At 52.0% G+C, this 25,779-nt stretch overlaps 1 long non-coding RNA gene across 1 annotated transcript; it reads right to left on the reverse strand.

The window, feature by feature from the left end:
- Window positions 1-2,033: 2,033 nt before the first annotated feature.
- On the reverse strand, window positions 2,034-17,377 carry LOC140595971 (uncharacterized). Its single transcript, XR_011997990.1, has 2 exons — window positions 17,167-17,377; window positions 2,034-5,734 (listed from the first exon to the last, which is right to left on the reverse strand). It is a non-coding gene; the product is annotated as an uncharacterized lncRNA (long non-coding RNA).
- Between the last annotated feature and the right edge of the window lie 8,402 nt (window positions 17,378-25,779).

A 25,779-nucleotide genomic window follows, 5' to 3' on the forward strand; every position in this document is an offset into this window, starting at 1 on the left:
GCAGACAGGCCGTCCTGGGCCCCTGGCGCTCCGGGACGACACCGGGTAACCGTGCCCGGACCCCTCTCCCTGTGCCCCTGTGCGGGCATGCCCTCTCCCAGAGCCAGATGGACCTGGCTGTCCCCGGACGCCCGCGACGGGGGCCCAAGAGGAACAAGGCCTCCTGGGCCCCATCCCAATGTCTCTCTGTGCCTGTCTCCCTCCCCCCCCGCCCCCCCCCCCCAGCCGGCCTTGGCATTCTAACCAGTGTCCCTTGACGTCACATCTCGCCATTTCTGTCAACCAATTGAAACTTGCTCGTTGTCATAAAAATATATATACTTTTTATGCCATTGGTACATTCAAAAGTTCCTCGTGTGCCCTGCTTCCCAGGAAACTCCATTCTATATTGGATTGGACTGCCCAGAAAGGGGGAATTGGCTGCCCGAGGCAGGGCTGGGCTTGGGCAGCTGGGGCAGCCTTGCCAGGGCCTGGGCTGCCCACCGACCCACCTCGGAAGTTCCCTAGATCCCTGTGACCTTGGCCTTGAATTGTGACTGGACCCCCCCACACGCACTCACACACACACCACAAACATGGTTTTGTGGAGGGGGGGGCAAAAGTCTGAGATATATTAATATTAAGGAATCTTCCGAAATTGCTTCCCTGGGTGCTAAGCTCTTACAGTGGCCTCTTTCTAGGGACCACTTTTCTCACTTTTGTGAGAAAATTCGAGTTTTATAAAATGGAGTAGAAATGTTTTCCGGTTCATCTTTTCATTGAAATGCTGACCAACTTTCACTTTTCACAGCTGCTGACAACCAGCCTAGCAGCGGCAGCCCAAGCAGGGGTGACTTCACAACGGGGTGGGTTTCACCCTTTCCCCCAGGAAGTTCCAGGGTGGTCAAGGACTGGGGCGCCCAGAGCTGGAAGCCCAGGAATTCTGTGCTCCTCTTTCCTCAGAAAAGGATGCCCTTGTAGTGGCTTGAGACTCGGGTATGCCGTGCCCGTGTTCTAGCAATACAGCAGAGCAAGCTCTCCTGTCTAGCACAGTCCTTTGTAATTTTCTTCCTTATTACAATTTCCAGCCCCAGACCAGGGCTGTGGGATAAGAGAACACGTTCCTGCGGGCTGGGGATGCGTAGGGCAGTCCCAAAAAGCTGCCCAGAGCCCATCACCTTCCTCTTCCTCGGGCCACACCGAGCAATATCCCAAGCACCAACTGGCATTATACACCCTGCCTGTCCCCCCATCTCTACTATATGGTTCAACTGCTTTAAAAAACACATTAGACATTCTGTGGCTTAACAACTTTGTGGACTCCAGAACAACAAAATGCTTTTAGAGACCGGCTGAATGCAGAGATCTAAACACACTATGTCTCGGGCCCTTTTAATACCAAACCTTGTTTTTCCAAAATAATGAGCAAGCTCCGTAATGATCGAACGGGGATTTCGAAAATAAATATATGGTTACTATTTTCACATAAAACCGATCCCAAGTGCAAACCCTAGAGATGTGCATACCTTTGTGATAACGTTCACATGCACGCACGCACACAAATACTACATCCAACAACTACACTCTAATCTATTTATAATCACTTCCCTAAACACTATAAATATTATAACTAATGTGATATATGTTTTGTGATTAAATTGGTGGATTAAAACACTGAATTTAAAAAGCCACAAAGAAAAAGAGATTATCTTACATTATGCCACTTACAACTTTTGTTCCTTTGGCACAAATACAAATTTGACAACTGTATCATTATTGAAGGCGAGGAGCAAATGCTAGCATATTAGCTTTGTAATTTTCACCTGAAATCATTGTATAATCATGCCGACTTGCTAACCTTTTTATTAGCTGATTTTTTTTTCTCGCTCTCACACACAGTAATAAGTTAATTTAATGCCACTTTCCTCCTCCCAATTTTTATTTGGTAAAACAAGGAACTGGGTGAGTCAGAACAATATTTGAGAACACACACCTTTTTTTTTTTTTATCCCCCGCTACACTTGGCAAGCATTTACATATAATTTGGTTGCAAATTCAGAAATCAAATTCTCCTTTATTCAAGGAAAATAATAGCACTCAGGTAATTCCATTGGGCATTATGCAGGTTGGTTTTACGAAGTCTTTTTCCAACTTGCTATCAAACTACGTTATTCAGAGTAAATAATATTAAAAAGCGTGTTCAAATTATCGAAAAGGAAACCTGGAAGATTTACTTTGTTGGTGAGTGCTACGGCGGACAGTTTTCCTGGAAGAACTCGGGCTTGTGCCTGCGGACCACACCACGCCTGAGGTCAGATCTCGAAAAAATACGTCCTAGGAAGGCTCTTGATAGACCCGGATGTTTACAGTATCAGACTTATACAGTTATTTTTTCCTGATTTATCCCAAGATCTGCCTAATGGGAATGCAGTTGGCGACTTCCTGCTCTGCCCCTGAGCCCCCGTGTCCCCGGCTCAGCCTCCGGCCTCAGACCAGCCTAGGAAGGCCGCAGACACTCCAGTTTACTATCTCTATTTCTCAGCTCAGCGACTTGTAACAGTTAAAAAATGTCAGTATCCAAGGCATTCCAAGGACTTAGTAAACAGATGCATTTAATCTAATTAAAGCAAGCAGGATGCGTGTGAGTGAAAACTTACATTTTCACTTGGGTTTTGAACGTTCGACTTGCACACTCATTCAGCTTGCACACTCAAGAATAATGATGTTTGCAGAGCTGGCCCAATGAGCTTGAGATTGTCAGAGCGTGGCGGCTCCTGGGTAAGATGCCCCTTCCTCAGTCATCCCACACAATGTGCTTTTGAGGAGCTGCTAGAAGGCTCTGGGTGCTGCGTGTAAAGGCAAACCAGGCTTATGATTTTTTTTCTTTTTTTTCTTTTCTTCTTCTTCTTCTTCTTCTTCCTCCTCCTCCTCCTCCTCCTCCTCTTCGTCTTCTTCTTTTTGTTGTTGTTGTTCTTGTTGCTTTTGTCTCAAAGTAGTTTGCCGGTGTGGGATTCCATTTCGATCTGCCTATTTTGTCATAACTTGTACCCCTACTTTATGAAGGCTTCGTTTGTACTCTCAGTGATTTGCGCACAAACCCATTGGCATCAATTTCCCTTGGGTAAGCTTTTTTTTTTTTTTTTTCCTCTTGCGGAGCTAAGTTGAGGAAGGGACAAGGGGGGAAAGAAGCCTGCTAGTGTCACTACAGGTAAACCAAGGGAAAGATCGAGTTAGGGTCTCGGGCTGGGTAAGTAAATGCAAGCAAGCACCCCGGAAAGGGTTCCTTCTTGCCAACATAATGAAGCATTTTCAAAAATCTTTTGCTTTAGTTCACCCCATTTCATGTCTAACCTTGACATTAGTTCACTAGCAACTGAAATAAAACTTTGGCCATAGGACAAGCATGTTTGAGGAAGAAAGCAGAGGCCAGAACTCTACGATAGCAGCCACCTCCCCCACCAAAACAAAACAAAAACAAAACAAAACAAAAAACCAGCATACCGGCAGACCATTTCTGTATCTTTCCTTTAAAAAATGTGTGTGTGCGCGCACGCGTGTGTGTGTGTGTGTGTGTGTGTGTGTAGAGAGAGACAGAGAGGGAACAGACTTAGCGTGCCTGCCCTGAGGATGATCAGTAGCATGCCCCATGCTCCCTCCTGACCGATGGGTAGTAACTCCCTATCCATGTATTCACAGGTCTGTTTAGGAATCTGTGAGCAGCTATTTTGTCATTTTAGAAGTCCACACATCCACCTTTCATGATGTGTTACCTGTCTATGTATATTAAAAAAAAAAGTCTAACAACCCTGAAAGCACTCGTAAGAGGTTAATTTTTCTCAAATAAAAGGAGAGTGTAAAATAACCAGAAGTTTGCAATAAATATTAGTGTCCGATCACATATACATATATATATGACTATGCCTTATATAATATTGACATGCTGGTATCAAAAATTTCCTCTTACAGATGAGGAATTGCACTGAATCTTTTTCATTCTGAAGTAGTAACAACACAAATCAGAAGAAATGAATTAAGGATGACAGGCCAATACCTCTAGTTATACATGCATATACCAAATGCCAAAGTGAGGTTCTCAGCATTCTACAAGGAATGACAAAAAGCACAGAACAAAATAAGGTTTTTAAAAATCAAAATTAACTCTCAAAGAGAAGTGGGCACTGAATTTATTTCAGTTGTTCAATTCTGCAATCTCTAAAATGGAATCATCATTAATTAGGAAATGGACATTTTCCTAAAGAATTTAGTGGCCACGTATAGCAAATTTATATTAGCAATTAAAAACAGATTGGAATTTAGAATTTAAGTTTCCAGTAAAAGAGTTACCTATTTCTGCAAAAATGAAAAGACAGAAAATCTGAAAATAATTTCTCCCCCCCATATCCAAGGAATGCCTTCATTTCACAGTTGAAAAGCCTTGATTTATTTGAAATGTTTTTTTTTTTTTGAAATATTTTTGCATCTTATCAATCCTTTGTATGGAGCCTGAAATCGTTATTATTTCAATAACTACGTAGTCTTTTTGAATCACATCTAAGCAGACTTTAGCTATTTAACATTTAAAGCAATTTTAAACTTTAAAAACTGTCAAATGTTTATTTTTAAATTTTTAAAAATACTGCTGAAAGTCAGTTCAATTTTTTTTTCTCCCCCACAAATGAAGTGAGAACTTTAGTATCATTTCTTACCCATACAGTTCCTCAGGGAGCTAGGTAAATTATAAGCCCTTAGAATGAAGAAGAAGAAAAGAAAAGAAATAAATCCTGATTTAGAACTCAAAAGGTTCATTGTTAAATTGCAAAGGACAGCAGGAACGCTTTTTAAAATCAAGATTTCACAGATCTGCTCTTTAAAATGATTGCAAAGAACCCAAGCTGCCTGCAAAGTGATCACATGCAGAATGAAGGATTTTTGAGGAGACAGTTTCAAGTTCAGTTTGAAATCTGACCGTGGTGTGGTGGTCTTACTGAAATACTCTCGTTTTATTTTCTTAAAATCTAATATGATTTCACCCACATAGTCAAGTGATTTGCTTCATACATAACAGCAGTTTCATTTTTTTCTGAATGTGTCTACATATCGTAGCTTTTAGATCTGATTACCACAAAGACAAGGTTAAGGCTGGATTTTTCATATGTGCCCTTTCCACCAAAAGTAAAGAAATGTTTTAGCTAAATTTATCACTTCAAGACAAGATAATATTTAATGGCTGTGAAGAAAAATACTCAACAAGAAAGCTGATGCTTTTGTTCTGTTTTGTTTCTTGCTATTTATAGAGCAACTTTTGGTGTAATTCCTAATATTAAAAGGACACAAAGTTCATTCCTCTTAACCAAAAGAAAGTGATAATGTAAGCAACCAGGTAAGAGATGGCATTGAAAATAAGAGTTGATGTAATTTTCAGACAAGGAACATATATTTTAAGAATCTATTTCAAAATAAGGGGAGACGTGCACAGGCTCGGTTCTCCACGAGGCTCCCAGGAAGCAATTTTTCACCACAACCAAGGGCTCATGCCTTTGCTAATATCTTTGCATTAACCAGGTTCTCAACTCCGTGTTTTAAATTTGCTATGCGATCCTGCTCCCAGTGTGGCCCCTTCTGCATCTCCTTATCTAGGAGGAGTCACTGCCGCCTCCTTGCTGCACACCGACAGCCCCCAAATTGACAGTCTCTCACACGTAGGACGCCGGAAACTTCTAGGAGGACTCCGAGGCTCACTGGGAAACCTCTCTCGCTGGGGGAAGAAAAAAAAAAAACAAAACTTCTCAACGCACACCTGGATCTACAGATTCGGAAAAACTAACCAGCTGTGGCCAAAAACCAAAACACTCAACCACCCGAACACAGTCTGCAAGAAACACAGAGCCCTTTGACGCCACGCAAAGACTTGTAAATAAAATAGCTCCAAGGCAGACAGGCTGAATGAGCCTCTTAAGACAGCCAGTTGGTGCCTCAAAATTTAAAATTAGAACGTTAAATGTTAACAACACGAGGATATCCTGGGATGTGTGTGTGTGCGCATGTGCACGCACTTGCCTGTGTGTGTGTGTACATGCGTGTGTATGTGTATACAGGAATACAAGTTTTTGCCACCCTACGGCTTAGAGCTGATTTGAGGTCCTCCTGGAGAGCCCCTAACCAGGCAATGGGGTGGCCCCACCCGCATTCTCTTTGAGCCACTTCCCTTTTCATCCCACACGTGCAAACACCCAAAGCCAGTGAAAACATAACCTTGCCGTAGATAACAAGGGCCGATCTCAGATACAGAAAGGCTTTGCCTGGAATAAAAAATTGTGATCTGTGGGTGGCAAAGCAAGCTGACCTCATTCTTTGTCATTAGGACAAAAGTGGCAAGGCCAGTGTTCGGGAATGAGGCAAAGGGCCGGGCTTGAGGTGGACTCTCTGCACCGGCAGGTCTGGGAGCCACGTGGCCTGGATTCTTCTGAGAGAAGGTCACCTTCTGTGGGCTGGGCTGGGGTTCGGGCCCCCCCCCAGACCCTTACCCTAGCCAGGCTGGGCACGGCTGCAGACAGAGCCTGGGCTTGGACTCTGGGATTAACATTCACAGCTCTCAGGTGTCTGTGCCAGAAGTAGGAGGGTCTCCAAGCCGTCATACTGGATCCCCCAAACTGGGGGCCATCTTGGTGACATGTCCAGAGGCCTCGAGAGGATGCCGATGTTCTTTACCTTGCCCAATTCTTACCATGCTTGGCCCACACGTCCTTCTTATAGCTAATGCAGAGGGTTTCAATATGGTTCAGGTCAACAGAAACACCCAGAGCATGTAGTCTGTGCCAGGCACCACATGAGTCACTAGGAATTTCAATCATAAAACAGCAGCCTTATAGCAAAGGGCTTTTCCTACACTTGATATTTCAAGTGCATACAGCAGGCGCCTCATAATTTATACAGTCTTCTCCCCTGTCTCTGTCTCATGGGATCCTCACAACCCAAGAGGAAGACAAAACAAGAATCATTATACCTCCCTGTAGGCCAGGGAAACTGAGTCTCCAGTGGGTGGAACAGTGACTTGGCTGATATTGCACAGATTCTCTTTCTTTCTTTCTTTCTTTCTTTCTTTCTTTCTTTCTTTCTTTCTTTCTTCTTTCTTTCTTTCTTTCTTTCTTTCTTCTTTCTTTCTTCTTTCTCTCTTTTCTTTCTTTCTTTTCCAACATCACCACCCACCTCTTCCTACTCGTACACACATAGGCTTATTTTATAGGTAAGAACCGTTCCCAGGAAAAACAGAGCCCCATTGAAATCTGGGTCTGCCTTAAGCTGGCCGGGTTTGGCGATCCCCCACCCCTGCAGCCAGATTCGGTCATCCGAGGCGTGCACCCCTCCCAGCCAGGTGCATCCTGATCTCCCCCTCAAATCTGGCTGGGATGAGTCTACCTCCAGTGTAAAATCGCAGACACAAGCTTGCCGCTGGGCCTGCCAGAGTCCTTGTAACAAAGCAGCCTCGTCTGAGCTCAGGGGTTGTGATGCTTTCTACCATCCTTTCTGCTGGGGACAGGGATGGGGGGGGGTGGGCAACACCCCGAGAGCAGGATCTCCCCAGCCAAGCAACCAGGATGGCTCCAAGCCCCATCTGAGCCTTCCTCTCTGCTTTCTGCCCTCTATGAACCTGGTAGGCCCATGCCAGGCATTTCAATATAAAAGGCCAAGCAGGTGACCAGGATGGCTTCGGGAAAATCTCCAGGTCTCACATCAGCAAAGACCCCTGACGACTGGCTGCCTGCGGAGAGGCTTACCGCGGCAGTTCTCTCCTGGAGGGGTGGCCAGGGGCCTGGGCCTAGACATCAGCATTCTGCAGGTGCAAACGAAGGGTGATCAGATGAGACCCTATTGCTTCTCAGAACAGAGGAAGGACAGGTAGGTGCTGTGGTGGTGAAGGACCAGCAGCGAGGAAGGGGATAAAGAAAGAGGAAATGGGGTTCTTTAGGGAATGGTACTAGGGAAGGGGAGACTAGCAGGGCATGTCTCCAGGGGGCTTCCCTTTCTGGCAGAGATCTGCACCACATATAGAAATTTACCACAACACCTGCCTGGCGGCCAGCTCACATGCACTCTCAGCTCCTCACATGCACCCTCTCCACCTCAGCTTGGTCCCCACCACAGGCATGGCCTGCAACTCCAGAACACCAAATCTTCTCGAATGTTTCACAAACAAACGTAGGACTTAAAAGAGTCTCCCTAGCAAAGCCAAACGAATACAACTACGAAATTGATGAGGAGTAGGCCTGAGGGCTCTGCAGACCGAGCAAGAACCAGAAGCCAGTCTGCTCCCTGATGGCAAACTCTTCCATGACTCCTTTCTGCACCTAAGTACAAGAGAAAGTACTTTTTAAAAAACAGACAAAAATCTTTAATAAAGAAAAAAGTTATAAGGAGCTAAGTCTCAAAAGCTTTTTGGGTTAAAAATTATAACCTTGGGGACAGCTGGGTGGCTCGGGAGTTGAGCATCTACCTTTGGCTCAGGGCATGATCCTGGGGTCCTGGGATCGAGTCCCACATCTGGCTCCCCACAGGAGCCTGCTTCTCCCTCTGCCTATATCTCTGCCTCTCTCTGTGTGTCTCTCATGAATAAATAAATAAAATCTTTTAAAAAAATTATAACCTTGTCTGGAACTTGAGGGAAAGAGAAAGAACACAGGGACACGGAATGGCCAAGGCCTGACTTTAAGGTCAACTGCCTTAATAACAGGTCAGCATCTCCAGCCGAAGCTACCCATGGACCCGGCAGGTGCTGAGGCCCACTGGGGGACAGAGCTCACAAGCCGAGCAGGGGAAGGGTCGGAAGGCTCCTATTTTCCCTCATAGGGGACTCAGAATTCCAGCTTCCTGGATCTCTGATTGTTTCCCATCTGCCGCATTCCCAGCAGAAATAAAGAGCAAGAAAGAAAAACAAGGCACAGTAAACCTCTGTGCTTAGCCTAAAGGGCCCTGCCTCGAGGTGCCTCCTGCTGGGGTGCTGGGGCCCTTCCCCAGGGGGACAGGTACCCACATGGCCGTGGTGGCGGCCTGGGGTCTGTCCGCGGACCAGGCTCATCGGCGCCGGGGGCGTCTGGTGCAGCCCCGGGGGCCAGAGTCCGGGCTGCGCGGGGTCCAGGACCACGTCCCGGCTCCGAGGCAGGGAGGCCCGCGTGCGCCTCCACCAGGCAGCCCCCGGGCTCGCAGCGCAGGACGGCGGGCGGGGTCCGCGGGCCGGGGCGGGGCGGGGTGGGGCGGCGGAGGGCCTGGGGCCTGGGGCCTGGGGCCTGGGGCCTGGGGCCTGGGGTCCGCCTCCGGCGCTCTAGAGCTGCGCCTGAAGTCTGAGCCTGCGGCCGGGTCCGCTAGGGCAGGGCGGGGCCCGGGGTCCGAACCGGGGTCTGCAGCCTGAGTCGGAGGCGGCGGCCGGGTCTGCGGAGGGCAGAGGTCGGGGTCCAAGCCGGGGGCGAGGGTCCTAGTCCGAGTCCTGAGCCGAGCTGGGGACCAGGATCCGGGTGGGAGTCCGCGTCGGGGATCCGGGGTCTGGGTCCGCCTCCGGGTCGGAGCAGGGGCGGGGTGCGGGGTCCGGGGTGCGGGGTCCGGGGTCCGCCTCGGGGTGCGGGGCCGGGTCGGAGCAGGAGCCGGGTCCAGGGTGCGGGGTGCGGGGTCCGCCTCGGGGCGGCACCGGCTGGGGGCAGGGCCCGGGGTCCGCGGCGGCCGCGGCACGCGCCCCAATTAGCCGCGGCGGGCGGCGGGGCGGCCCCACTGAGGGCGAACAAAGGGCGCGACCCCGGGGTCAGGGAGTCGCGGGCCGGCGGCCGCCGCTTTGTTCGCCCGCCCTGTTTACTTTGCCGAAGTAAAGCGCACAATATATTGACTAAAGCGGATTAGAGGGTCGCGCCCCGGAGGCCGGCGGGACCTCCCAGCCGGGCGCCTCCCGGGCCGGCCGGGCCTACCGCGCGCAGACCCCTGCCCGCCGCCGGCCCCCCCCGCAGGGGCAGCCGGGGAAACTGAGGCTGCGCCCGCCAGGCCGGGCGGGGGGGCAGGAGCGCGGGCTGGGGCCTGGAGCGGGGACCCCGCGCGCCGCCGGCGGGTCCCGGGGCTCACCTGCGCCGCAGGGCTGGGCACTGGCGCGGGCTCCGAGCGCGCCCCAGGCCCTCCAGGGCCGCGGGGCGGGGCGGGGGCGGGGTGCACTGCGTTACTTCCCAGACCGCTGCGCCGCGAAGGTCCTATCTACCCTTCCCAACGCTGCTGGTCCTGGAGATGCATTTTACGGGGAAGAAAATGACACTTGCTTGAAGGCTAAGCGTATTTTAGATGGAAGCGTGGACAGATTTTTCCGCATCACAAAATCCCGTAGCATCGTGGTTAAAAAAGAAAATGCTCGCCTCGTGTCTTGACACAAGAGAGGCTCCCATGCATCTCCAGCTGTGAATCAGCAGGTGACTTAAGACTGCGGGATAATATTTTGAGATATGGAAGTCCTGCAAAGTACAGCTGGGGGAGAAAAAGTATTTTCTTTCTTTTTTTTCAAAGGCAAATAATGAGTATAAATAAACCAAGATTTCCACCCGAAGACCGCAGTTTATCATCTGGCATGATGAATCCAAAATCTATAGACTTCTCCAGATAGGAACTTGAAGAACCTTTTAAATTGCCAAGCAGTAGAAGCAGAAAGCACAAACCCCCAATCAAACACCGAGTCTAACCATAGGTGGTTAGACCAAATATCAGACCAAGTATCCGAGAAGACCAAGGATGCCTTTTTTTTTTTCCTTCCTGATGCTATTGCTAAAGAGACAAAAATACTTCTTAAATCCACACAAAGCCTTAGTTGAGATTTTTATGCACTGGCCGTGCAAGTATACATGTTTGGTTAGCAAACCCATGTAGTGTTTGATTAATAAGCTATCAAGGTATAAATCTTTTATAAGAAACGAATAATATTTACTCACTATGCATATTTGTTGGTCTAACGAATATTTCTGCTACATGCTATCTATCCACAACGACTAAAGGAAAATATGCCATTTGTCTGTATTTCTACTCACTGGTCTTCAAAAATTACTTCTTTTCTGCTTATAAAAATACCATGTGTTTAGAGAAAGGACAAAAAAGTCTAAAGCCTGGATAATTTAAAGACAGATATTTAAGGTAGATATCTTTTAAGCAGTAGACACAAAATATAAATAATTCAAGTATAAAATACACGGAAAAAGGGAAATTAACCGATATGTCATTATTCAGAAATAATATTCTGGCTTTCCTTCCCAACAGTAAACATGTGCCTACAATTACGTAATTTACATACATATTTAGTTTTTGTGAAATGTTGTATCCATTCATCCCCACGCTGTCACAAACTCTTTGTCAGCAGCATTTTAACAGGGACACACTATTGCATTATTTTGTTACGTGATAATTTACGCCACCATTCCCTATTATTCCAAATTTCATTTCTTGCTAATATTTCTCTGCTGTAACTAACCCTACACCAGCAGCCTTGCCTGTAAAGTCTGTCTGCAATGCGGGTTATTAATAAATCTCTGATGATCTGCTGTGAGGGTGTGGAAGGGTGCATTCTTCCAAAGGGAGATTAAGGCAGACCCCATAGACTCTATTTTTTCCTATCAGAAATGAACTTGGAAATTCTCGAATGCCCCCCGATCACGGTCCCCCCAGAAAGCAACTTGGGAGTCCGTTTGTCCCCCTCCGGAGGCCTGACGGATTTGCGGACCAGCCAAGGCACATACCTGATTGCGACACGGCGTTTGGCAGCGGTGCCCTTGCACTAAAGGGCTGGCCGATTTCTGCCTACCAAGCTACTTGGCACTAACCGCCAACCGTGTGGTGGGTTTAAGTCGGGACCATACCTCTGAACACCTTGGAAACATGATCTCAACAGTTCGGTCGAAACTTTGCGCGTCTAAGAGGCGATTTGCCCCGAGTGGCTTTCTTTGCCGAGAATCCAGAACCCAGGCCTGCTCTTTCACCCCTTTCCCCATCCGGTCCTCTGCCCTCTCTCCCTGTCCTGCATGGAGAAGGCCTAGCTTAGCTCTTCCCCATCGCTGCAGCATGGGCCTTGCAAGGGGCCGTATCTTAGTCCACTCACCCCCATCCACCAACACCCCGAGTCAGTCCCAGCTCCGCCATGGAGCCGGACTGGCGGTTTGTCTGGCCTGCCCCGACGTGGCTCCCAGAACAGCTCCCAATTTCTAAGAAGGCTGGGAGCCACGGAGGCCAAGGTCTTTTCGGGGAACACCAGGGCCTGCACGGGGCCTGCCTGAAGGAGGTGGCCCGTGGGCCGGGGAGGAGCTGACCCAGAGTACAGGAATGTACAGAGGACCCAGGCATGGAGCAGAGAAGTCCTGGGGTTATTTCCGAACATAGGTGCCTGCAAGACCTGACACGGTGGCAGTGAAGAAAGCCTGGAAGGAAATCCCGGAAAAATATGACGGAGCTTTCATGGGGGGTGGGGGTGAGGGAGCTGGACAATTTTTTCCCTTACGTGCATTTTTCTGTATTTTCCAAGTTTTCTGCGATGAGCGTGTATTGCTTTCATACTCAGAGAAGGATCGTATTACCGATGCAACTATATTTATCATAAGTCAAGTAGATGTAATTCATTATAAGAATGAAATGAATTACTGTTAAATATGTATGAGTTTCACATAAACGGTAATAATCATATATTGCCAGAGAAGTTACTAAGATGATAATGGCCATTCACGTGTCTCTAGCACTTTACCCTTTAGAAAAACACTTGCAAACAGAAAATGAAACTGGGCAGCTTTGCTGTGCAAATATTGGCTGCCGTTGCAATATTTCTGCAACGGCCCTTGACAGTGGGCTCAGATGGACACCATTCTGCTCCTTTGAAAACTGGGAAACAGGCTTGGAGAAGCAAAGAGCCCCAGGACTGGAACGGAGGCTCGGAGTCTCCCATGTGTCCACAGCAGCTTCCCTACCTCGTTCTGGTACCTTCCTGCGAGGGAGACAATCTCCCCAGGGATCGGCTGTGTTTCCCGTTATTCCAATTTTTTTTTTTTTCCATTACTGGAGGTGGTGCCAGCGGCCAGGGCAGAACCACAATTAGTGAAGATTTTGTTGGGTTTGTTTTAAAATAATGGTATTTGCACAGAGTCTGTTGATCACTTGCGAGGTATGGGTCACCCTGGGAAGTAAGTGGCTGGCCTAGGTGTGCTGGTGGCTCAGCGGGCAAGGACTGTTTTTGTCACAGGGAGATGTTAGAGTCGACTGCCACACTCCCCCTGGGAAGGAAAAAACATGCATAGGATGATGACTCACATACATGTCTGTGGAACCTCTGGGGCTAGAGTCCACCCCAGAAGAGCTCATCACGCCCGTGTGGGAAGACACCTTTTCTTATCTTATTTTTCAAAAAAGGGGGCCATTTCCAGCCCCTTGATGACAACGGTTGGGAACAAATCTACAAATCAAATGTATTTGATCTTAAGTATCTTTCTTTCACATCGAGTTAAAAGGCGAACCAGCATGCTGTCTTCTACTCTAAAAGGCAATTTCTAAATTTGGATTTGGGGAAAAAAAAATTTGTACTCCAGCTTGAAAATCCAATGGCTCTCAGAAAGCAAGTAAGACACACCACTCTTTGTGCTAAAATCATCTTAACTGGTTTAAAATACATCAGAACAAAATGATGTGAGCTGAACATATGTCTTCCATCACTTGTTTTCGGGAGGCAGAAGTTGGACGAGCTGCAGCACGTGGACCAGAGAGTGGTCCGGAGAGTGGACTGGGCCCGGATTTGGCACGTGGTGATTTTTAACATAGTGGTGTCAGCAAGCCTAGGCTTTTTACGTTCCAAAGACACCTTCACTTTCAGACAAGGATTACATTATTTTTAAAAATAATAATTATTATAAAATGTATATATAAAATCAACAGGTAAGATGAGTAAATTGGAGACATTTATTTTCTCCAAGGAAAACGTCTGGCACTTGGATTTTTTAAGCTGTGGGTAGATGGGCACATTTTCAAAAGACCTTTTATTTTCCTTCTTCTCGCACAGGGCACAGCAAACCATCCCTGCCTTCTAAAATAAAAACACATGCCGCTTTAATTTAGCAAAGAAAATTCAAAATGCAGAATCTCTGCAGAGATAATTCTTAATTAAAAAGAGACTGTTCCCTGTGCTCTATACCTTTTGGAGGGCAGGTACCTCCTCCACGTGTTAATAATTTAACTGTCAAATCACAACAAACAGCTAATTCCATCTTGGAGCTGCTAAGATTGCAAGCTAGGAGGGAGATTTCAGTTATAACTACCAAGGTACAAATCCTGATGGAAGTCCTGCTTTCTGAGTATCCCCAGACAGGGCTGGGACATGACTAATTTATTTTATCTTATCCATCATCTATGCACAGGATTAAAATATTTATATCAGTCTGTTCCCTTTAAGATGAGCAGTGCAGGCGCCAGCTTCAGGGCCACTCCTTAATTTTTCACAGTTTTGGCTTTTCATTGTTTGCAGCAATGCACGGCCCTTGCACGGGGAACACTCTCAAATGCCGATGGGATCTTTAAGTGGGGAGCCGGGCACACGCGGCTATCCTAACTCAGGCGAAAAATCTCTCCTCGAGCTGCACAAATGCCGCATAGCCACAGCGAGGAAGCTGTTCCGACACCTCTTTCCCAAGAGATGCCAAGGGAATCATGCAGGCCTGAGCTCTGCTTCTAGAAGGAGCTCGCCTCTGGCCAGGGTGGCTGATGGAAACTAGAGCTTAGTAAGGACGCCCCAGCTGGGCAGCCAGGTAGGCAATGGGTAGCAGGGGGTTAATCCGGGAGTAGGGAAGGGTGCAAACAAAAGGCCACGGGCAGAGATGGGAAACCAGCAGGCGAAACCGGGCTGCAGGGCCCAGCCAGGCCAGGCGCAGACACAGGGAGCTCTGTGTGCCTGCCCGCTGCCCGGCACTGTGACTAACCGCCCCACTATTGTACCCTGAAGCCAGCCCTTTGTACCGTCCCCCTGGTGTCTGGGAGCACAGCCGAAGAAGCACTTTCCAGCAGTCCCCCCTCATCCTGGAAGCTTGCAGTCCCAACACCCATTCTTTCAGCTCTCGGGGATGTTGGGGGCCTGACTAGCCACTGCAAGCGTCCTTGACCCTGGCCAAGAAGGGCCGCCAGCAGAAAAGAAGCAGAAAAACCAGTCTCCCCAACTCTGGGGTGGAGTGGGGAGGGCATGGGGACCTGTTAGACCTGCACTGCCCAATACAGCAGTCCCTCACCGCATGCCACATGTGGCCACTGAGCCTTTGAAACTCGGGGAGTCCATCCAAACTGAGATGTATGTGTAAAATACACTCTGGTTTTAAAGACTCAATATAAAAAAAAAGAGAGAGAGAGAAAAACCTCATTGATAATTTCATATTAATTATATACTGAAAAAATTATATACTGAAATAGTCTACTTTGAATATATGTTAGATAAATTGTGTTTTTAGAGTGAATTTCACCTGTTTATTTTTACTTTTTTAAAAATGTGGCTGCTCAAACATGTCAAATTACAGATGTGGCTCTGTTTGCAGCTCATGTTATGTTTCCACCACACAGAGCTGGGCTAGGCTGTGAATGGGCCCCGAAGCCTGCTCTCTCCCAAGGAGACAATGGCTGGGAGATGCCGAGGCTCCTGGCCCAGTGACAGCCCCCTTGCCCAAGGGCCAGGCATACCAGGCTCTTGTGGCCACACCTGACCTCAGCCTCGTGCTCACCTGTCTCCAGAACTGAGTATCCCGCACTCATGTGCCTGAGAACCCTTTGTAAAACACATATGTGTGCATAGGAACGAACACACCCACACACAGACCAGGGCCCTGGCTCCTCTTCACAGCTGGCCATGTCAACTTGTCCCAGCCGGCCTTCGGAGAAGCCAGATTCGCAGGGCACCCAGGTGGCCCCCAAAGGCCTCCCTGGAGTCAGACATCTGACCCTTTGTTCTGGGACAGACTGGACCAGCCCAGGGTTTCATTATGACTTTCACGGACCCCAACACATTTGTTTTCATGGCTCCTTCCTCTGCACATATTAAAAATGGTATCTTATAACTGCATTGGTATGAAGGCAAATATAATCCAGGCTGAATTCGTCATTATATATTCAGAATTATTATAGTCATTTTTTTCTTCTGAGTTTAAAAAACATTAAAATTAAAATGTATCCATGGGCAGGCACTGTCCCTCTCCAGACCACTATATCCCCAAGCTCCTGCCACGGCTCCCCATGTAGCATCCTCACCCCAGGAGGTGCCTGGGCCTCTCCTTCTGCATTTGGAGCTCGCCTGCTGTTCCTCCAGGGACCAGATCACCTTCCTCACTCTAGAATCCATTCCTTAAGTACTGCCCTGAACGCAGGCTGTGTGAAGCCCCCACCAGACGCCAGAAAACTTTCCCTATTATTTTTTAAACACAAAAATCGGTCGTGAGAAATGCGGGGGATCCCAGGATGGCTGAAGGCCCCAAGTCAGGGAGAACTGAGACACATGCCCCAGCGCTGTGCCTGAGCACCCTGCTCGGCGCTGAGAGACAAAGCCACCAGGCCACCAAGCGCAGGTGATGGTGGCAGGGGAGGTGGCTGCTCCTGCCCACGCGGCCACCACGTGCCGCATGACCTCCCATCCTCACACCCAAGCACTGGGCCCAGCTTCTGGCCGGGGAGGCCCACGGGGCCTGGCCTTGTAGCAGATCCCAGAAAAAGTCATCTGGTGCCCTCACCATGCGCCCTCCCTGGGTGGCCAAGGTGCCAGGCCCGGGGCTGGACGTTGCTGGGGAAGGACCGGGTGCAGGAGATGGTTAAAAGTCTGCATCCTTTTTGCATCCGCCTCCAGAGGAAGCGCTGCTTTTTTTTTTTTTTTTTCCCTCCCAAGCAGGAGGAGGAAAAAAAAAAGCTGAGAGCAGCAATTTGCAGGCCTTGGGATGTTTTTCTCCTTGACAGCCCCGGGCCCCGCCTGGCGGCTCCGGCCTTCCTCCGGCCACAGCCCGCCCGGGCCCCATGCACACGGCCTCTCCGCGGAGCCCGGCCCGGAGGGAGGGAGGGAGGCCCCGGCCGGTGGCGGCGGCGCCTGGCACTGCCCAGCTTTGTGCCCCCCGCCCCCGCCCCCCCCGCCCTCCGGGCCCGCCCGCCGCGCGGTGCCCACCCTGCGCCCACCCGGGGTGCCCTCACCTTGCGGGGCCTGGGTCCGGCTGGCGCCCGGGGCGCCCGGCCACGTCCTCAGCGCCGCCTCCGCTCGCCCCACCCCGCTGCCCGCGCTCGGCGGCGAGCCTGGCACCGTGCCAGCTGCCTGGGAGCCCGGCCCGGGCAGGGGAACTTTCCGGCGAGGGCGTGTGCGGGGAGGGCTGCGGGGCGCGGGGTGCCCGCGGGGGAGAGGCCCAGATGCCCGGCGGCCGCCCCCGCCCCGGCCCGGCCCCCTCTCCTGAGGCCCATAAAGGCACAGACAACACGGGCGCTTTAGTCAAAACAGTCATGTGCAGGAGCCGGCAAACAAACAAAAGCTCTTATTTATTTATTTAGTTCACACACTCAGATAAGGAGACGCCTTTTGTGCACATAATTTCACACACACCAGAGAGGAGGCGATGCCACGATGCTCCCCGCAGCCCCCGGGGCCGGACAGCCCGCCCGGCCTTAGGAATAATTGCATCGCCCGGGCGCGGGCATTTCCATATTTAAATTGGGCAGCAGCGTATGATTAATTAAGAAGGAAAAAGGCAAAAAGGAAGAAAAGCAGTGGGGGCGGGGAGCCGGACATTCTGGGCAGCTCCGGGTGCCAAGGTGCCCGCTGCAGCTTAACTCCTCCCATGCCAGACCCAGGCCCAGGCCCTGGTGGGAGTGGCTGCGGCCCGCGGCCCGGAGGGAAGGCCCACCGTGTCCTCTGCACACTCCCAGCCTTGGGGTGCACACCCTGGCCTACCTTTGTGTGGAGAGGGCCACCCCAGCCGCCTGCCCCGGGAACATTGTGTCCTTATTCAGAGCAATGTTGCAGAGCTCGGGTCTACATGTTGTGCCGGGGCTGGGGAAAGAAACATCCCTAAGGCCCTGGGTGGGCGGCTGGACCAGGTAAAGCAGCTGCCAGTCTGGCTGGGACAGACGGACGCCTCTGCCCTTTGCCATCCACATGTTCACCCTATTGACACACAAGCTGCAATTGGGCCCTGCGGCCTGCTCAGGCCCCCAGATCCCTCCACGCTCACCCAAGGCCCCTGCCAGAGGCTGCCCTGTGGCCCTTCTGTCCCTGAGAACAGCCTGCCTGTCCTGGGAAAGGGGCAGAGGGCCCACCACCCTTCTGCAAAGAATCAAGGGCTGTGGTTAAGTGAGAGCCAGGGAGGTCTGTATTCCTAGAGGCAGGTGGCAGGCCCCGCAGAGACCTGGATTTAGGGTCTAGCTATCACCAAAGGTCAGCTGCCCCTTGCCAGCTGAATGGCCTTGAGCAAGTTACCAGCCTCTCTGGGGCTCAGTTTACCAACCTGTAAAATTGGGATAATCTTGCCCACTCTGCCTGCCCTGCGGGCTTGGGGTGAGGATAAGCAGCTCACCTGCTGGTTGAGCAGAGAACCCGCCTGAGCTCCCAGGAGTTCCCTCGTTGCAGTAGGCGAAGGGTGAGGCCAGTAGGGCCTCTGGCGGGACTTTGCTCAGAGCAGCAACAAACCCAGAACCGTCTGAATCCACACTGCAGCTATGAAGTTAAAGGCCTAGAGCCGGGACACCAGCCTGGGTTAACCAGTTGGGTCCCATCTAATGCTGTAAACCCTTCAAAATGGAGCCTGGCCCCGCTGTGGTCAGAGGAAGATGGAGGAAGGGGCCACAAGCCAAGGAATGCAGGAGCCTCCAGAAGGCAGCGGCCCTGCCAACACCTGGACTTTCGCCCATGAGTCATTTCAGACTTCCAGCCTCCACCGCTGCACACTAATGGACTTGCACTAGTTTGAGCCACTACATCAGTGAACTTTCTTACGGCAGAAATAGGAAACCAATATGCCACCTCCCCTCGTCCCCCACGTGTCCAGATGCCTCTGAAGGAGCCTGTCTACTTATCCACTCCTTACACGTTGCTCATCTGCGGTGGGCAGTGCTGGGCTGGGTTCATAGACCTTGTCCCCGCCCTCAGGGGACTTTGGTCAAGTGACCAGATGTCCTGCAGGGCCCTGATGTGCTAAGGGGGCTATAACCTCCACCTCCTGGCTGTGCTCTTCCTCCCCATCCCCATCCTCCTCCCCCTCTACTCCCTCCTCCTCCTGCTTCTCCACACCACCATTTATTGAGCGTTGCCCAAGAGCGGGCACCATGCTAAGCACAATCCTATTCCCTTCCCAGCCTGATAGGCTTAGTGACTGAAGCAGCCTGGACTTTGAAATCCTGCCACAGTTTGGCAGGATAAGGGGCCATCTTCTGCTTCGTTGTCAGCAATGTGTCCTTCTCACAACAGAAGTCCTCGGGCCGGTGCCTCTGCTCCCTGGGCCCGGGGTCCTCATCTGTAAAGGAGGCTGATGACAGCCCCTCCTGGGGTGGCCGTGAATGCGATCAGTTGGCGCTTCGTGGTGCAGGAGGGTGCTCAGTACCGCCCAGACAAGTCGGCCACAGGAGGACTGGGGTTTCTCTAAAAAGAACAACTAAGATGCCAGTCAGGGAAGTCCTCTCAGTACTGCCACTGCCAGGGGGCTGGCGGCTCAGGCCCTGGCCAACCTGAAAATTGCAGAGACACCCCAAGGGGCTTCTGGGGCCTGAGAGCCTTCACTCCCCTAGGAAATGTGCAGAAATGTTCACACAGGCCTTCCCCAAAGTGCCATTTATAACAGAAAGAACTGGGACTAGCCCATGTCCGATAACGAGGGTTGTTAAAAAAATAAAAATAAAAACCGTATCCAATAGAATATTAGCCATTACAAATCAACTGACAGTATCTTCTGACTTAGGAAAGAGTTGTGATAAAATATTTGGCGAAACAAACAGAAGATAAAACGATACATATTATATAACGAGAGGCTAAGATGCTGATGTTGTTTCAACTCACAGCAGTTTTGAAGGTGGGCAAAGCCCTCCGGCCAGCTATTTCTGAGCGCGGTTTCACAGGTGATTGGAAATATTTTTCTTCTTTTTGTGAGGATTCGAAATGTTCTAAAATTAGTGTGTGACATCAGTGATGGAAAAGAGAATCGATGCAGGAGAGGAGTCACGCTCCTTCAAGGGAGCTGCCTGTGGGTCTTCTCGGGCCTCGGCACGTGGTGTGAGCACGTGCCAGGAGCACGGCCAGCTTTGTGGGCTTGTGATCTATCGGCCCCAGGGGGGCCTACACTCAGGAAGGGCGCACCCTCAGTTTGAGGCTCTGTTGTCGCCATTCTGACATTCTGGACCATTTCGAATAAGGGCCCCACGTTGTAATTTTGCACTGCACTCTGCAAATTACACAGCCAGCCCTGGCAAAGGAACCCGAGGCCTCCAGATGCCTCAACTTTGCTCTCCAGTTTCCTGAGTGCAGCGGCCAGCCTTTTGTACTATGTTTGTTTAACATCCCACTCAGTGACTCCTTCTTCTTCTCCTTGCCACACAGGCTCTTGGCAAGTGTGAAAAACACGCATGCACTCCTTGCAGTGCTTCTTCTGGGGACTGCAATTAGCACCTCACCAATTTTTGAGGACCATCTTACCAGGTGTGTGTTTCCCCGGGTAAAACCAGGTGCCTCAGACCCAGAGCCACTGCTGTAGGCCTGCCCTCCATCCGGTCCTAACAGTAAAGGTGCCGGGATATCGACAAAGCTTCTGCAGAAACACCACCCAGACAGGTAGTGAGCTGTTCAACTCTGGAGGCATTCAACCAAGACTGCATGGCTGCCAGCAGGAGCACTATGCAGAAAATACCTTCTCTGGATGGGGAGTTAGCCCAGAGGACCTCACGCCAGTGTTGTAATTGCACAGGGCATCCAGCAGCTTCTCAAGTTATGACCTGTGTCAGACCCACCCTGGATCCTCAGTGAATCAGCACAGGGCTGTAGGCACGGCGGGGGTGGGGGGGGTGGGGGGGTGGGGGGAGGCTCAGTGATGCTTTCTTTTAGGTTAAGGAAAGAAACAAAGAGAGTGGGGAGAGGCAAGCAATTGGGAGCTGCCGGGAAGTGGAGGGAGAGCTCCCTGAGTGGCCGAGGAAGCAGGGGGTTTGTGAGGAGGCCACTAGCATGGTCTACCTGGACTACAGTCAGATACAGCGCGGGGGTGGGGGGTTACTGAGCCCCTACTGTGTGCTAGGGCCAGGCGAGGTGCACACAAGGATCCCCATCCTCCCCACAAGTCCGCCCAGTCAGAACTTGGACTGAGCCCCATTTCATAAGCGAGGAAGTTGAGGATAGGGGAGACAAGGCCAGTCCCCCAGGGCCTCCACACAGCATGAGGCAGTGCTGGGGGTCAGGCGCAGGCCTGGCTCTCTGCAGCCCACCCTTCTGTGCAGCACCAGACTCAGGTTTGCGTACCTGGTGGTGGCTCTATGCCCTGGGACAGAAAGAAAGTTCGAGTTCAGATTCCCTCTCTGCATCCTGTCTCAGCTTCACTGTCAGGGCTCTGTGGGCACAACCTCACAGGGCAGGGAGGTTCCTTGGAGGATTTGGGGGTGGGGCAGTTCCGTTACCAGATTTAAAGGAGGATTTTAACTCAAATCAGCTCAATTAGGGATGCCTGGGTGGCTCAGAGGTTAAGTGCCTGTCTTTGGCTCAGGTGTGATCCTGGAGTCCTGGGATCAAGTCCCATGTCAGGCTCCCTGCACGGAGCCTGCTTTCTCTCTGCCTGTGTCTCTGCCTCTCTCTCTCTCTCTCTCTGTGTCTCTCATGGATAAATAAATAAAATCTTTTAAAAAACCCAGTTCAATTAAGCAGATCTGGTCTGGAAAAGGCAAGCCAGCTCCAGTAGCCCGGAGATGCCTCTGAGATGTGGGGTAAATGGGGTGCAAGTTGCCTCTCCTCGTCTCTGATGTCCAGATCTATGGGGCTTCCTCATCAGAGATGGGGCTGGGGTTGGGGTTACTGGGAATACTGCCTCCTTTTAACACTAACCAGCTCGTGTGTACAAGGGGTTGCAAAGTGGGGGTTTACAGGCTGGGTTCAACCCAGGATATGCAATATTTTCAAATTTTGGACATTCCATGAGCAAATATGGATTTCCTTCTCCTAAAGAGTCTGAAGCTCTGGAACCATAGGCCTTTACCTTCTTGGCAGCAACCAGCAGGCCGGTGGTTCCTGTTCCATTAGTCCCTGAAAAATCTCCACCATGCCCCACCTGGCCTGCCTGAACCCTGCAGGCTGCCCACTCTACTCCTGCATGAGTGCCCTACCCGCGGCTCCTGCAGCCTCTCACTGAGGACTTTGTGGTCTGGGAGCCCTGGGAATGGAGGTGTGGTCAGCGATAGTCTCTAAGATGTTGGGGACCTGGCCACTGCCTAGAACGAGGCCACCCAGGCAGTCCCTGCTATGGCTGGGGGTGGGGGGCATTCAGTCAAACTCCAGGCCCAGACCCAGGGCAGGAGTCTAAAATTTTCGAAGCTCTGTCACCACCCTGGTGGGGTCCCTTCCCTACCCCATAGGTGTCTCTCAGGGATCAGGACACTCACAGGTCCGTCTCAGGCAAAAGGACAAACGTGTGGAAGGACGGGCTGGAGGGGCTGCTGGATCTGGGCTTGTGGGCAAAGGCAAGGGGTTGGAGGAGACACCAGTGTCCCACTCCTTCTCCCCAGGGACAACGTCCCACAGGGCCTTGACACCCTCTCTTCCACAGGCCTGACCACAGCTGCCAAGCTGTGTGCCCAGGATGGGCCGCGGGGGCTTGGCGCCTCAGCTTCCCTGGCCCTGCTGCCCCAGGCGGAGCAGAGAGGCAGGTTGTGTCTGGGGCTCCTCCCAGGAGGGCCCCGGAGGATGGGCGCAGGGCAGCTGCCCAGGCAAGCGGGGTGGCTCAGGAGCCCGAGGTCGCAGCCCTGATGGGGCATCTGTGCAGGAGCTGCCCCCCGCCCCCCGCTGTCGGGGCTCCCTCTCTCCGCAGGCCCCGCTCTGAGTGCGGAGGCCCTGGGCAGGCCCCCCCTGAGAGAGTGGACACCTGAGAGGTGGAGGGGCACCCCCCTTCTTCCCTCAGCCAAAGGGGCAGCGTGCAAGGAAGCAGAGGAGAGGAGGAAGCCAGAGCGCTCCCGTCTCCTTTAAGAGCCCGGATGCCGCCGCCCAGCCCAGCCGCCCGGAGGGAACATGCCGGGAAGGATTCCCTTCCCTTCCCAACTTCCCAGGCTTTGTTCGGAGCAGGCCGGGAGGGCACCCCGGTGGGCGACGCGCTCCCGCGGCCGCGGCGCCCCCTCCCGGCGGAGCCCCGCCCCCCACCCGGGCCCGGACCCGGCCGCTGCGCAGTCGGCGGCGCGCAGGGCGGGGGCGAGGCCGGGGAGCGCGCTTACCGGGTCACCGCGGTCAAGTTCACGTCCGGCCCCTGGACTGTCCGAGGCCCCGCGCGGCCCGGCGGGTCGAGGCCGCGACAGGCGGCGACGCGGGTCCCCGCCGCGCCCGGGGCCTCGGGGCGCCGCCGTCACCCCGGCCTGGCGACCCCAACTTTCCGCCGGTGGCGGAGCTGGAAGTTTCCGGGCTTCGCGGGCGCTGGGCTCGGTTTCAGCAGCGACGTCTGAGCTTGGCAACAAAGAGGGAAGGCAGGCCCCGGAGAGGGGAGGAAAGAAAGCACGACGGTGCCGAGGGGGCTGGCTACTTAGAGATCCCGGCCACTTGAATTTGCGCCCAGGAGCTGTTTGAGGTTGTTTTTTTTTTCCTTGGGGGGTAAACAACCTCCCCACTCTGGAGGGGGCTCCTTGCCCTTGCTCTGGTCCCGTTGCCCAGGCACCCTGCTCTGGCACCTACAACCCACTCCAAAGTGTCCTGGGCAAATCTGGGGGTCGGCGGGGAGAGCGGGCACCTGGCGAGGCAGGCCCAGTATGCTTCCTGTAACAGAAGAGCCCTGAGACCAAGTCCCCAGGGCAGCAGCAGCCCCCCAGACTCAGTCTTGTCCCCTCAGCAAAGGGGGTGGGTCAGCCCCTGCAGGAAACCCCCATGTGTCCCTGTCCTGAGAACCGAGGGACAGCTGGGCCCCGTGGCATCGGGGAGAGGACCTGGGAGAGGCCTTTCTGCTCCCAGCCAGCACCCAGCAGCTAACACAGGACCCCGTTCCTGCCTTGCAGGCAGATGTTTCGTGTGCAAGGCCCAGACCTGACCTGGAAGTTCTACCTGCCTTTTCGAGGAGCATCTGACTGGCTGCCTCTACCTTCTGCCCTCCTGCTCTGTGTGGCTCAGAACTATCCCAGGGCCGAGTCCTGCAGACATATCTGGGCTGGGTGAGGCAGCTGAGTGGCCCCAGGCCTGGAACCTGCACACTGGTCAGGCCCACTCCCTCCAGGGCCCCGTGAGCACTGGAACAGGAGCTGCTGGGGCACAGAGCACCCAGCTGCCAATCAGCATTGGGATGCCCCTGCCCTGCCTGCCCTGTTTACCTGTTTGTCCATCCTTCCTTGCAAGGCCTGTTTATGGAGAAAATATTCTGTCCCAGGCCTGCTACTCCAAAGTGCCAGGAATTGCTGGGAGAAGTGGGGTGGATGGTTTGTTTGTTAAAGAAAAATGAGCAAAGGGGGCTGTAGTGAGGAGGGTGGGGGGAGGAATATGTTGTCTGTTGTCCTGCGAAGGTGAGAGGTGCCCACAGCGCTGGAGCCTCTCTGTGAAGCGGGTATCTTCCCTTCCAATGGCTTCTCCAACATGAGCCTGTCTGCAGTTGGTCCTGCATTTCCTCACACTGTTTGTGGAAGGGGCTGCAGCCCCCAGGACCCCCCAGTGCTGCTGTCCATCCACCCGGAAACTGCCAGAACTTGACATGGGGCCGGGGACACAGGGGCGGTGGAAGTGCATACATTGTGCTTAGGGTTGGCTGGAGTGGCATGTGGAGCTGGTCTTCAGAGCTGCAGCCCCCCCTCAACTTGCACACATGGGCTGCCAGTTTCTCCCCGGAGCCACAGGCCTCCCCTGGGGGGAAGAATCCACCTGCCAAGGAAGCCTAAGATCCTTTCCCAAAGCAGGTGCAATGCAGTTTCTTCGCCGGAGTAAGTGTGAGCGTTGGCTTTTCCCCATTTTTCTCTGAGACCTAGGCTGGCCAGCCACACCCACTCCAGCAAAGCCATGGGAGTGCCACCAAAGCTCGGTGGCAGGGTGTGACATTTCACAGGAACATGCCGTAGGTGTCCTTCGCTTTACATGAAAGCTCCTGGTGAAGGGGCCAGGCCCTTTCCCTGGGGAGCAGGGAAGGAAGCCTGCCTGCTCTCTCCCCTGGCATCTTCCCTGGTGACTCCACTCCTTGCTTTGTATTTCCACGGTTAGAAATATCTATCAAGCACTGCACATCTTCCTGAAGCTCGGAGCCATTTGTTTTCTGGTGCTCACTTTGTCCTCAAAGCAACTGTCACCCTAACTCCATTGAAACCTGTCCGGACCTTACAGGGCAGGCTTCATGGGCCTGTGGCCGGGGCAGCTGCTCTACGCCCAGATGCTCCCTGGTCCCCATCGTAAAATTCAGAATCCTTTTTGAACAAAGGGGCCCCATGGGTCCTGGATCCTTAGTTTGGCTGCTGGTTGACAGTGTCACAAAGTAAACAAAACACATACCAAAACAAAAACAACTATGACTTTTATGTTTCTTTTACTTAATTCTGCTTATAGAAATAATTCCTGATTCTATGTAAACAAGATAAGAACATTCTCACCAAAGATCATTGTGTTTAGGAAAAATGTTCACCTTG

Source organism: Vulpes vulpes, chromosome 16 (assembly GCF_048418805.1).
Source record: "Vulpes vulpes isolate BD-2025 chromosome 16, VulVul3, whole genome shotgun sequence".
Classification (NCBI taxonomy): Eukaryota; Metazoa; Chordata; class Mammalia; order Carnivora; family Canidae; genus Vulpes; species Vulpes vulpes.